Source organism: Loxodonta africana, unplaced genomic scaffold (assembly GCF_030014295.1).
Source record: "Loxodonta africana isolate mLoxAfr1 unplaced genomic scaffold, mLoxAfr1.hap2 scaffold_34, whole genome shotgun sequence".
Lineage (NCBI taxonomy): Eukaryota > Metazoa > Chordata > Mammalia > Proboscidea > Elephantidae > Loxodonta > Loxodonta africana.
Genome location: NW_026975055.1, coordinates 2,661,136 through 2,674,770, shown reverse-complemented (window position 1 = coordinate 2,674,770; position 13,635 = coordinate 2,661,136). Strand labels below are relative to the sequence as shown.

Sequence of the window (13,635 nt, the reverse complement as noted above, 5' to 3'; positions counted from 1 at the left end):
CAAGATGGCTGACTAGGTAGAAGCTTCCGCTTATCCCTCTTGAAACAAAGACTTGAAAAAACAAGTGAATTAATTACATAAAGGACAATCTACAAACCCTGACCATCAAACACAGAACTAAGGAGTTGACCTGAGTGACAGGGGAGTGAAAAGCCACACTGCAGCAACGACCGCTTCCGGAGCCAGTGTCCCACACCACAGCCTTGAGCCCTACCGGTTTCCTGGTGTCAGAGTGGTGGGACTGATTGTGGCTTACTGAGACAGGGAAGCACGGATGTAGGCCTAACCTCAGGACCAACCTCAGAGGGGACCCAGGCAGCACACGCAGGCTCCACACAGACGCGGCTGGCAGGGAAATGAAAAACCACGGGGAAGCAGCAACTGGTTTTGGAGCCTGGAGTGCAGCGCCCCAGAAAGGAAACCTTGGTGCTGGGTGTTGGACTAAGTGTGGGGGAGCTGATTGTGGCTTCCTGAGATGGTGTGAGCATGAATGCAACCCTAACCCTCTGGGACAGTCTCAGCAGGGATACAGCCAGCACACGCAAGCTACACAATGCTCTGGAACCTCAGAAAAAACAGTTCTCACCAAACAACATAAGTAACTTTGTATATTTTGCCAGGCTACTCTCTTCTATATATCTGATTCCACCCCTCATTGCCCCAGCCAGCTTCATTAACATTGGAATTCTCTGTGCCAGACAGTGAAGTGCACTGCTGGATTTTTTTTCTTCTTTCTTTTCTAACCCATTCTCCTGGCCTGAGAAAAGTACCATTTAACAATCAAAGAAAAAATCCTTCCCTGACTTCCCTAAACTGCAATTGACAATACAGAATCAGCTCCATCCAGGCATTAAGAGACCCATAGTCTTTGGCTTTCACCCTACAGGTAACTAGGTGGCTATTACAATGCAAAGGCAATTCTGATAGAGATCTGACCATAATTGTTTTAGCTCAGCAGTGGAAAGGCAAGTTTTGGAGGTCAGATACCTCTGTACCTATTAAACAGAGCCCTCACTGGTCCACACCAGCGAAAAGAGGGCTGAGACTCCACCCACATCACCTAGCCACCTGCTAGAGGGGTCTGAGAATAGTGACATCTACCCAAGCATTGGGTGCCTAAGATACAGCTGCAGAGCTCACCCACCAGAGCGCTCTAGAGAATAGAGCCACACCTACCTCACTGACACTTGAAGGAAGGCTGTCAGCATCCTGCCCTCCTCGAAATGTGACCCCCTGCCACTAATAGAAACTGGCACATACAACCATCACCACTACTCCTCTAAGATAATACGTGAGAGCCTACACCACACACTAGGTGACCAGCTATCAGGACACCTGAGCTGATTCTATTCAAGAATAGAGAATGGGCTCATACACTTATATACCTGGTAACAGCTCAGGCAAGCTGGTAATAGGACGTAAGTGATTCAAAAGCTACAGCAATCACGATACCACAATCTAGTAGCCCATGTGGGTGTATTGTAACAAAACAAAACAACAAGACTCAGTGAGCAAATACAAAAGAAAATATTACAAAATCTTATAGATGGCTCAGAGACAGCAGTCGACATCAAATCACATGAAGAAGCAGACCATGACTGCTTCTACAAACCCCCAAATCAAAGAATCAAAATCATTCCCGGATGTAGATACATTCCTAGAATTGCCAAATGTAGAATAAAAAAAAAATTGTATACACAATGCTTCAAGACATCAGGAATGACCTCACAAATGAAATAAGGCAATCTACAAAAAAACCAAGGTATACACGGATAAAGCAGTTGAAGAAATCCAAAAGATCATTCAAGAACATAGTGAAAAAATTAATAAGCTGTAAGAATCCATAGAGAGATAGCATTCAGAAATCCAAAAGATTAACAATAAAGTCACAGAATCAGACAACTCAATAGGAAGTCAGAGGAGCAGACTCGAGGAACTGGAATGCAGAGTGGGGGAGCTGGAAGATAAGACAACTGACACAAATATAGTTGAAGAAAAATCAGATAATAGAATTTAAAACTACGAAGAAACCCTAAGAATCATGGGGGACTCTATCAAGAATAATTTGCGTGTGACTGGAGTTCCAGACAGGGAGGGGTAACAGAAAATACAGAGAGAATAGTGGAAGATCTGATGGCAGAAAAATTCCCTGGCATCGTGAAAGATGAAAAGGTATCTACCCAAGATGCTTCTCGAACCTCATACAAGATAGATCCCAAAAGAAAATCACCAAGACATATCATCAAACCTGCCAAAACCAAAGATAACGAGAAAATTTTAAAAGCACCCAAGGATAAACGAAAAGTTACCTACAAAGGAGAATCAATAAGTTTGCACTACTCGGCAGAAACCATGCAGCCAAGAAGGCAATGGGATGACATATATAGAGCACTCAAAGAGGAAAAACTGTCAGCCAAGAATCATATATCCAGCAAAACTCTAAAACATGAAGGTGAAATTAAGATATTTACAGATAAACGCAAGCTTAGAGAATTTGCAAAAACCAAACCAAAACTGCAAGAATTACTAAAGGAAATTCTTTGGTCAGAAAATCAATAATATCAGATACCAATACAAGGTCACAGAACAAAACATCCTAATATCAACTCAGATAGGGAAATCACAAAAACAAAATAAGATTAATTAAAAAAAAAATTACTCAAAACAGGGAATCATTGATGTCATTATGTAAAAGATTACAACAGTCAAAAAAGAGGGACTAAATACAGGAGGCATAGATCTTACATATGCAGAGGAAACCAAGGTGATATGGGGTGAAACAAGTTAGGTTTTTACTTAGTCAAACTGGGGTAAATATTAAGGTAACCACAATGAGGTCTAACAATTCCATACTTCAAAATAAAAACCAAGATAAACATAACGACTCAGCAAAATAAATTCAACTACTATAAAAGGGAGGAACACACATTCTACAAAGAAAACTCAACACAAAAAAGTAAATGGAAAAATGAAATTGTCAAAAACAGGCAACAAAATGACAGCACTAAACTCATACTTACCTATAATTACACTTAATGTAAATGGACTAAATTCACCAATAAAGAGACAGAAAGTTGCAGACTGGATAAAAAAACACGATCAGTCTGTATGCTGCATAAAAGAGACACACCTTAGACTTAGAGACACAAATAAACTAAAACTGAAAGGACGGATAAAAATATATCAAGCAAACAACAATCAAAAAAGAGCAGGAGAGGCAATATTAATTTCCAACAAAACAGACTTTAAAGTTAAATCCACCACAAAGGATAAAGAAGGACACTACGTAATGATTAAAGGGACAATTTACCAGGAAGATACAACCATATTAAATATTTATGCACCCAATGATAGAGCCGCAACATTCATAAAACAAACGTTAACAGAATTAAAAAGTGAGATAGACACCTCCACAATTATGGTAGGAGACTTCAACACAACACTCTCGGTGAAGGGTAGGAAATGCAGTCAGAAGCTCAATAGAGACACAGAAGATCTAATTGTTACAATTAAACAACTTCACTTCATAGACTTATACAGAACACTCCACCCAACAGCTGCAAAGTATAATTTTTTTTTTAGTGCACATGAAACATTCTCTAGAATAGATCACATATTAGGTCATAAAACAAGCCTTTGCAGAATGCAAAACACTGAAATATTACAAAACATCTTCTCTGAACAAAAGACCGTAAAAGTAAAAATCAATAACAGAAAAACCAGGGAAAAGAAATCAAATGCCTGGAAACTGCACAATACCCTGCTCAAAAAAGACTGGGTTATGGAAGACCTTAAGGAGGGAATAAAGAAATTCACAGAATTCAACGAGACTGAAAACGCTTCCTATGAAAACCTTTGGGACACGGTGAAAGCAGTGCTCAGAGGTCAATTTATATCAATAAAGGCACACATATTAAAGAAGAGCCAAAATGAAAGAACCGTTCCTACAACTTGAACAAAGAGAAAGAGAGCAACAAAAGAAACTGTCAGGCACCAGAAGAAAGCAAAAAATAAAAAGTACAGCAAAATTAAATGAATTAGAGAACAGAAAAACAATTGAAAGAGTTAACAAGGCCAAAAACTGCTTCTTTGAAAAAAATTAACAAAATTGATAAAACACTGGCCAGACTGACTAAAGAAATACAGGAAAAGAAACCAATAACCCGAATAAGAAATGGGATGGGCCATATCACAACACATGCAACTGAAATTAAAACAATCATATCAAATTACTACAAAAAATTGTACTCTAACAAATTTGAAAACCTAGAAAAAATGGATGAATTCCTAGAAACACACTGCCTACCTAAACTAACACACACTGAAGTAGAACAACTAAATAGACCGATAACAAAAAAAGAGATTGAAAATGTAATCAAAACACTCCCAACAAAAAAAAGCCCTGGACCTGACGGCTTCACTGCAAAGTTCTACCAAACTTTCAGGGAAGACTTACCACTACTACCGAAGGTATTTCAAAGCATGGAAAAGGACGGAATACTACCTAACTCCTTCTCTGAAGCCAGCATAACCCTGATACCAAAACCAGCTAAAGACAACACAAAAAAAGAAAATTACAGACCTATATCCCTCATGAACATAGATGCAAAAATCCTCAACAAAATTCTAGCCAATAGAATTCAACAACGTATCAAAAAAATAATCCACCATTATCAAGTGGGATTTATACCAGGTATGCAAGGTTGATTCAATATTAGAAAAACAATTAATGTAATCCACCACATAAAAAAAGACAAGAACCAAATAATTTTATCAATTGATACAGAAAAGGCATTTGACAAAGTCCAACACCCACTCATGATAAAAACTCTCAGCAAAATAGGAATAGAAGGAAAATTCCTCAACATAATAAAGGGTATTAGTACAAAGCCAATACCCAACATCATCCTAAATGGAGAGAGCCTGAAAGCATTTCCCTTGAGAAGGGGAAACAGACCAGAATCCCCTTTATCACAGCTCTTATTCAACCTTGTGCTAGAGGTCCTAGCCAGAGCAACTGGGCTAGACAAAGAAATAAAGGGCATCCAGATTGGTAAGGAAAAAGTAAAATTATTTCTATTTTCCAACGACATTATCTTATACACAGAAAATCCTAAGGAATCCTCAAGAAAATTATTAAAATAGAAGGGTTCAGCAGAGTTTCAGGTTACAGTATAAACGTACAAAATCAGTTGATTCCTCTATATCAACAAAAAGAACATTGAAGAGGAAATCATCAAATGAATACCATTCAGAGCAGCCCCCAAGAAGATAAAATACTTAGGAATAAACCTCACCAAAAACTAAAACCGCTATACCAAGAAAACTACAAGGTACTACTGCAAAAAAACAAAAGGAACCTACGTAATTGGAAAAACATACCTTGCTCATGGATAGGAAGACAACATTGTAAAATTGTCCATTCTACTAAAAGCCATCTATAGATACAATGCACTTCCGATCCAAATTCCAATGACATTTTTTAAAAAGATGGAGAAACAAATCACCAACTTCATATGGAAGGGAAAAAAGTCGTGGATAAGTAAAGCATTACTAAAAAAGAACAAAGTGAGAGGACTCACTCTGCCTGATATTAGAACCAATTATACCGCCACAGTAGTCAAAACAGCCTGATACTGGTACAACAACAGACACATAGACCAATGGAACAGAATTGAGAATCCAGATATAAATCCATCCACATATGAGCAGCTGATATTTGACAAAGGCCCAGTGTCAGTTAATTGGGGAGAAGATAGTCTTTTTAACAAAAGGTGCTGGCGTACCTGTATATCCATCTGCAAAAAATGAAACAGGACCCATACCACACACCATGCACAAAAACTAACTCCAAATGGATCAAAGACCTAAACATAAAATCTAAAACGATAAAGATCATGGAAGAAAAAATAGGGACAACATTAGGAGACCTAATACATGGCATAAACAGAATACAAAACATTACTAAAAATGACGAAGAGAAACCAGATAACTGGGAGCTTCTAAAAATCAAACACCTATGCTCATCTAAAGACTTCACCAAAAGAGTAAAAAGACCACCTACAGACTGGGAAAAAGTTTTCAGCTAAGACATCTCCGCCCGGCACCTGATCTCTAAAATCTACATGACTCTGCTAAAACTCAACCACAAAAAGACAAACAACCCAATTAAAAAATGGGCAAAGGATATGAACAGGCACTTCACTAAAGAAGACATTCAGGCAGCTAACAGATACATGAGGAAATGCTCTTGATCATTAGCCATTAGAGAAATGCAAATCAAAACTACAATGAGATTCCATCTCACTCCAACAAGGCTGGCATTAATCCAAAACACAGAAAATAATAAATGTTGGAGAGGCTGTGGAGAGACTGGAACACTTATACTCTGCTGGCGGGAATGTAAAATGGTATACAACCACTTTGGAAATCAATTTGCCGCTTCCTTAAAAAGCTAGAAATAGAACTACCATACAACCCAGCAATCCCACTCCTCGGAATATATCCTAGAGAAATAAGAGCCTTTACACAAATAGATATATGCACATCTATGTTTACTGCAGCACTGTTTACAACAGCAAAAAGATGGAACCAACCAAGGTGCCCATCAATGGATGAATGGATAAATAAATTATGGTATATTCACACAATGGAATACTACACATCGATAAAGAACAGTGACGAATCTGTGAACTACTTCATAACATGGAGAAACCTGGAAGGCATTATGCTGAGTGAAATTAGTTGCAAAAGGTCAAATAGTGTATAAGACCACTATTATAAGATCTTGAGAAATAGTTTAAACTGAGAAGAACATATTCCTTTGTTGTTATGAGAGGGGGGAGGGAGGGGGGGTAGGAGAGGGGTATTTACTAAAGAGATAGACAAGAACTACTATGGGTGAATGGAAGGACAACACTCAACACAGTGGAGGTCAGCACAACTGGACTAAACCAAAGCAGTTTCCTAAATAAACTGAACGCTTCAAGGTCCGCAAAGCAGGGGCACATGTTTGGGAACCATGTTTTCAGGGGATATCTAAGTCAACAGGCATAATAAAATCTACTAAGAAAACATTCTGCATCCCACTTTGAAATGTGGCGTCTCGGGTCTTAAATGCTAACAAGCGGCCATCTCAGATGCATCAATGATTCTCAACCCACCTGGATCAAGGGAGAATGCAGAACACCAAGAACATAAGATAATAACGAGCCCAAGAGACAGAAAGGACTACATGAACTAGAGACTACATCATCCTGAGACCAGAAGAACTAGATAGTGCCGGGCCACAACCAATGACTGCCCTGACAGGGAACATAACAGAGATCCCTTGAGGGAGCAGGAGAACAGTGGGATGCAGACCCCAAATTCTCATAAAAAGACCAGACTTAATGGTCTGACTGAGACTGGAAGGACTCTAGTGATCATGGCCCCCACACCTTCCGTTTACCCACTACGGGAACCATCCCCAAAGCCAGTTCATCAGACATGGATTGGACTAGACAATGGGTTGGAGAGGGATGCTGGTGAGGCGTGAGCTACTTGGTTTGGGTGGACACTTGAGACAATGTTGGTATCTCCTGCCTGGAAGGGAGATGGGTGGATAGAGGGGCTTAGAAACTGGCAAAATGGTCACAAAAAGAAAGAGTGGAAGGAGGGAGTGGGCTCTCCCATTGGGGGGAAAGTAATTGGGAATATGTAAGAAGTTGTGTATAAGTTTTCATGTGAGAGACTGGCTTGATTTGTAAACTTTCACGTAAAACACAACAAAAAATATTGAAATAAAAAAAAAGCTGACCCATGATTGCTTCAACAAGCTCTCAGAACAAAGACTCAAGGAATCTTCTGGATGAAGGTGCAATCCTGGAATTACCAGATGCAGAATACAAAAGATTAATATACAGAACTCTTAAAGACATCAGGAAGGAAATGAGGCAAAATGCAGAACAAGCCATGGAACACACAGATAAAGCAGCTGAAGAAATTAAAAAGATTACTCAAGAATATAATTAAAAATTTAATAGGCTGCAAGAAACCATACAGAGACTGCAATCAGAGATTCAGAAGATAAACAATAAAATTACAGAGATAGAAAACTCAACAGAAAGTAAGAAGAGCACAATTGAAGAACTGGAAGGCAGAATAACTGAGATTGAAGATAAAACACTTGGGACCAATATATTTGAAGAGAAACCAGATAAAAGAAATTAAAAAATGAAGAAATCCAAAGAATCATGTGGGACTTTATCAAGAGAAATAACTATGAGTGATTGGAGTACCAGAACAGGGAGGGCTAACAGAAAATACAGAGGGAACTGTTGAAGATTTGTTGGCAGAAAACTTCCCTGATATCATGAAAGATGCTCATCGAATTCCACATACGGTAGATCTCAAAAGAAAGTGACCAAGACATATAACAATCAAACTTGCCAAAATCAAATATAAAGAGAATTTTAAGAGAGGCTAGGGATAAAAGAAGTCACCAACAAAGAAAAGTAAATAATAATAAACTTGGACTACTCAGCAGAAATCATGGAGGCAAGAAGGCAATGGGATGACTTACATAAAATATTGAAGGAAAAAAATTGCCAGCCAGGAATCAAACCATAACCCTGGCCCTCTGGCCCTCTGGCCTTAGCCCTCTAACTCTAGCCCCTAAGCCCTGAGCCCCAAAGCCCCTAAGACCCTAAGCCCTTAGGTCCTAACCACCAAGACCCTGAACTCTAGCCCTAACCCAAACCGTAACCATATACCCTAAACCCTACAATCTAAACACCTACACCCCAAAACACTACACACAAAAACCATACACACTAAATCCTATACTCTAAGCCCAAAACCCTAAACCCAAACTTCAAGCCCCAAAGCCCAAACCCAAAACCTAACCGTAAGCCCTAAACCCTAACACCTAACCCTAAACCCTAACCACCCTAACCCTAACAACCCTAACCCTAACGACCCTAACCCTAACTACTCTAGCCCTAACCCTCGAACCCTAACCCTCTAATGCTAACCTGAAACCCTAACCCAAAACCCTAACCCTCTAACTCTAACCCTCTAACCCTAACCCTCTAACCCCAACCCCCAAACCCAACCCCAAACACTAAACCTCAAATCCCTAGCCCTAAACCTAAGAATAAGCCTAAGCCTAACCCTAACACAACCCTAAACCCTAAACCATAACACTTAAAACCCTAACACGTGAAACCCTAACACCCTTAGCCCTAACACATTTAACCCTAACATCCTAAATGCCAAAACCCTAAACACTAACACCCTTGACCCCAACCATTAACCCCTAAACCCTAACTTAAAGCCTAAGTCATCTAACCCTCTAACCCTAATACCCTAACTCTAAACCCTAAAACCTACACCCTAACCCCAGCCCCCAGCCCTAACCCTCACTCTAAGCCTTAAACCCTAAACCCTAAGGCCTAAACCCTAGGCTCTAAGCCCTAAGCCCTAAACCCTAAGTCCTAAAACCCTAGACTCTAAGCCCTAAGCCCTAAACCTAACCCTCTAACCCTAAACCCTAAAACCTTACCCCAAACCCATCCCAAACCCCTAAACCTGAACCCCTAAACCCTAGCCCTAACCAGTAACCCTAAATCTCTAAACTATACCCCTAACCCTCTAACCCTAACCCTCTAACCCTAACCACAACACCAACCCCAACCTCTGAACCCCCAAACCCTAACCCCCAACCCTAAGCCTCTGAACCCTAAGCCTAAACCCTCTAACCCTAAACCCTAACCTTCACCCCCTCACACCCTCACCTTCTCACTCCCTCACTCTATAATCTTCTCAACCTCTAACCCCCTCACCCTCTAACCCCTCACCCTGACTCCCTCAATCTCTAACCCCCAAACTCTAAACCCCAACCCTCTAACACCCACCCTCTAACCCCAACCCACAAATCCCAAACAAACCCAACCCCAAGCCTAAACCTAAATCCCTAAAGCCTAACCCAAACCCTAATGACTAAACCACAAAACCTTAAACCCCCAAAACCCTAAACACCAAACTGCAACCCCTAACACCTAACCTGTAACTCCAAACTCTAACCTCAAACCCTAAACCTAACACCTAACCCCAACCCAAAAACCCTAACCAAAAAACCCAACCCTAAACTCTAACCCCCAAACCCCAACCCCTAACCCAAACCCTAAGGACTCTAACTCTAACAACCCTAACCCTAACATCCCTAAGCCCAAACCCTAACCCTTTTTGTTAGCAGCCATAGCACTTAACCACTAGCCACCAGGGTTTCCATGAGCAGTCACAGGAATAGACACATGCACACCCGTGTTCACTGCAACATTATTCACAGTAGCAAAAAGATGGGAACAACCTAAGTGCTCATCCACAGAGGAACGGATAAACAAACTACGGTACATACACACAGTGGAACACTACACGACAATAAAGACCAATGATGAATCTCCGAAACATCTCACACCATGGATGAATCTGGAGCGCATCATACTAAGTCAATCACAAAACGACATATACAGTACGTGACCACTATCATGAAAACATTTACGCACAGAAACAATCTTTGATGTTCACCAGGGAGACGAAGAGTGGGTAGAGAAAAGCCAACTAAACAATAACCAAAAAAACCAAACCCACTGCCGTCGAGTTGATTCCAGCTCATAGCGACCCTATAGGACAGATTAGAACTGCCCCATAGAGTTTCCATGGAGCGCCTGGTGGATTTGAACTGCAGACCTTTGGTTAGCACCGGTGGCTCTTAACCACTACGCCATCAGGGTTTCCAACCAAACGACACATATGTGGTAACTCTGGTGAAGGAAGAGACGGTACACAAGACTGGGAATCAACCTCAGCCTCACTCTAACCCTAACCCTAAACCACTTGTGCCCGAGCCTAGTAACCCCAGCCCTAACCCCAACCCCCAACCACCTAAAACCTATACCCCTAAACCTGACTCCCAAACCTCTAACCCCCAAACCTGGACCCCTAGCACCAAACCCTAACCCCTAACCCTAATCCTCCAACCCTTCTGCATCTCTGGGCCTCTCGACTCTCCGTCTATTTTCTACCTCCAAATCGTACTAACACTCAGTGGAATTTTGAAGTTTGAGCTGTGCTTTGCTTCTTGTTGTCTCCACCGGTCCCATCAAGGCACTGCATCATTTCTTTGCTCTGCTTCACTATTCAGTTCCAAAACCATGGCTTAGAATCGCCTGTCACTGAACTTCAGCGATTCGGTGCAAGGCCGCGAGAGGGCGTGCGCACCGCCGGTTCTGTTCTGCCCACCAGGCCCTCCGAGCATGGGAACCTCCTGGACCTAAGCCGGGACGACCTGGGTACCGCTCCAGTGGCGACAGCAGAAGCTTTTCTTCCCGAGGGACCCAACGCCCCAGGGCGCTCTCTCAATACTCCCATTAATGCTGTTATTATCCTAACCCACTCCTTCTGCGAGACCTAGTGGGTCCTTGACCAGGCCCAGCCTTCACGACCTGCACCCCCCTGCCGTGGTCACGTACAGGAACCTGCAGGGCCGCGCCCTCCCCGCCCAAGCTCTGCCCCTCCACACCCTGATGCCCTGCAGGCCTCTACTAGGTCCCCGCCCAGAGGAGAGTTGTCGCCCTGCACGGGGTGGGGGGACACGAGTGAACATCCGGAAACCACCCCCCAAGCATGAAGCCGACTGCCCGTATTGAGACCATGTGAGCAGGGCTGCCCCGCCGACTGGAGCCTGCAGGACATCACTCACGTTTGTCAGCTTCTCACTGCCCTCTGGGCTCAGGGTCCCAGAGCAGCCAATCCCCCCGGGGCGGGGGGGGGGCAGTCCGTCCGCAGGGGCTGGAAGATCGGGTTGGCGCCCATGGCCGGAGCGCTTAAAACCCTTATAAACCCTTATAAACCCTCATAAACGGCCAGCTCCAGACCTTCAAATGTCAGCCCGAGAGACACCTAATCTCCTCCAACCTAAAAAAAAAAAAAAAAAAAAACACGCTGCCGTGGAGTCAATTCTGACTCACAGCGACCCTATAGGACAGAGTAGAACTGCCCCACAGAGTTTCCAAGGAGCGCCTGGTGGATTCAAATGGCCAATCTTTTGGCTAGCAGCCTTAGCACTTAACCACTACGCCACCAGGGTAACCCACTGAACCCACTGCCACCAGGGTAGAGGCTCCAAATCCCGCCAGTGTGAGGAACCCTCAAATCCCCTCAGCACCAGAGATCGCGTCCACAGCGACCGGTACACAGCGCCGCACAAATGTTTAAGTTAACAAACAACATGGTTGCTCAGGACCCCTTCCTGCTACCCCCACCCCCGCCTCCCAGAGGGGGAGCGGGACCCGGCATCCACACTGTTAACAGACACTGAATCGCTGCTGCTTCCACAAGGAGTAGGATCCCCACGCTGCTCCACAGATTCCGAGGACCCCTTCCTTTCCAGGTGGGGCCGGGGCCGCGCCGACGCCCCAGCCCCGAGAGTAGACCAGCCGGCGCGGGCGCGGGCGCGGGGTGCCTCAGCCTCCCAGGCACAGCGCCCAAAACAATAAGGGGCAGCATGGCCTTGGGCGGGGGATCCCTCTCTCCCCTGTCCCTGGCACCCTACGGAGTCTGGTGGGGGTGGGAGGACGAATGGGGGCGAGTGCCCCGCCCTCAGTCTGGAATCTCACCCCCCCCCCGGGCGAACTCTGGGCCTTGGTTTCCCCCCTGGCACAGGGAGCAGGTGGGGGGCGGGGGGGGCAGGCGCCCATCCCCCAGCTTGGCCCGCAAACCCGCCCCTGGCAGAGGAGGGACCTTGGCGCAGCCCTGGACACGGCCTTTCTCCCCAAGCCCTTCAAGCCCCCAGGCCCGAGGGCACTCCGCAGCTGGATCCCGCGGCTGGACCCCCCCCCCCGCAAATCCATGGGGATGTAAATTCCCAGACCAGCTGAGTCTCCCGGGCCAGAGGCTCCCTCTCTCCCTCTCGCAGCCCCTAGAGTGGCTGCGTCCGCCCGCCCCCGCGCCGCATCCGCCCCTGGGGATCACTCGGGACGGGGTACGCCGGAGGGGGCGATGCGAGCTGCTAACCCAACGTCCGGACTCCCCAACCTCTGGAGCCCACGGGATGCTGGCACTGGGACCCGCCCTCCTGGCGCCTTCCCTCCACACCTTCGAGGGGCCGGGCTTGTTCAGTCTGGGAGCGGGTCCCTCCACCCAGCTGCCGGAGTTTCCTACCTTTCAGAAACCACGGCACAGAAAGCAGCACGAACACCGTCCGCTGTAAGGAGCGCCATCGGGCTGGGGCCCCTCACCGCCCGTCCCAGCGCTTCTGTGAGTAACTGGCTGGACGGCGAGGAACATGGCTGCCGGCCCCGCCCAGCGGCCCGGGTGTGGGGCGGGCGTGGGGGGGTTGGGCCTCCAGAGGGGAGGGTGGGGTCTAGAAGCAAGGACAACGCCAAGGTGTGCGGGGTGAGGAGACGGGAGACGTCAGGAGAGGGCCCTCTCCCGCGCAGAGTTAAGTATTGGAGGTGCAACGGTTAAGTGCTTGGCTAACTGAAAGGTGGGCCGTTGTAACCCACCAGCTCAGAGGTTGAAAAGATCTGGAGATGGGCTCCCATAAAGATTCTAACCAAACAAAATCCAAACCAGTTGCTGTTGAATCAATTC

The 13,635-nt window shown here is 44.8% G+C and overlaps 1 long non-coding RNA gene across 1 annotated transcript in view; it reads right to left on the bottom strand.

Moving 5' to 3' along the window:
* LOC135229523 (uncharacterized) overlaps window positions 1–13,253 on the bottom strand; it is a 52,370-nt gene extending 39,117 nt beyond the window's left edge. The window contains exon 1 of the long non-coding RNA XR_010320208.1: window positions 13,204–13,253. This is a non-coding gene — a long non-coding RNA (uncharacterized LOC135229523). The remainder of the gene's footprint in view (window positions 1–13,203) is intronic.
* Between the last annotated feature and the right edge of the window lie 382 nt (window positions 13,254–13,635).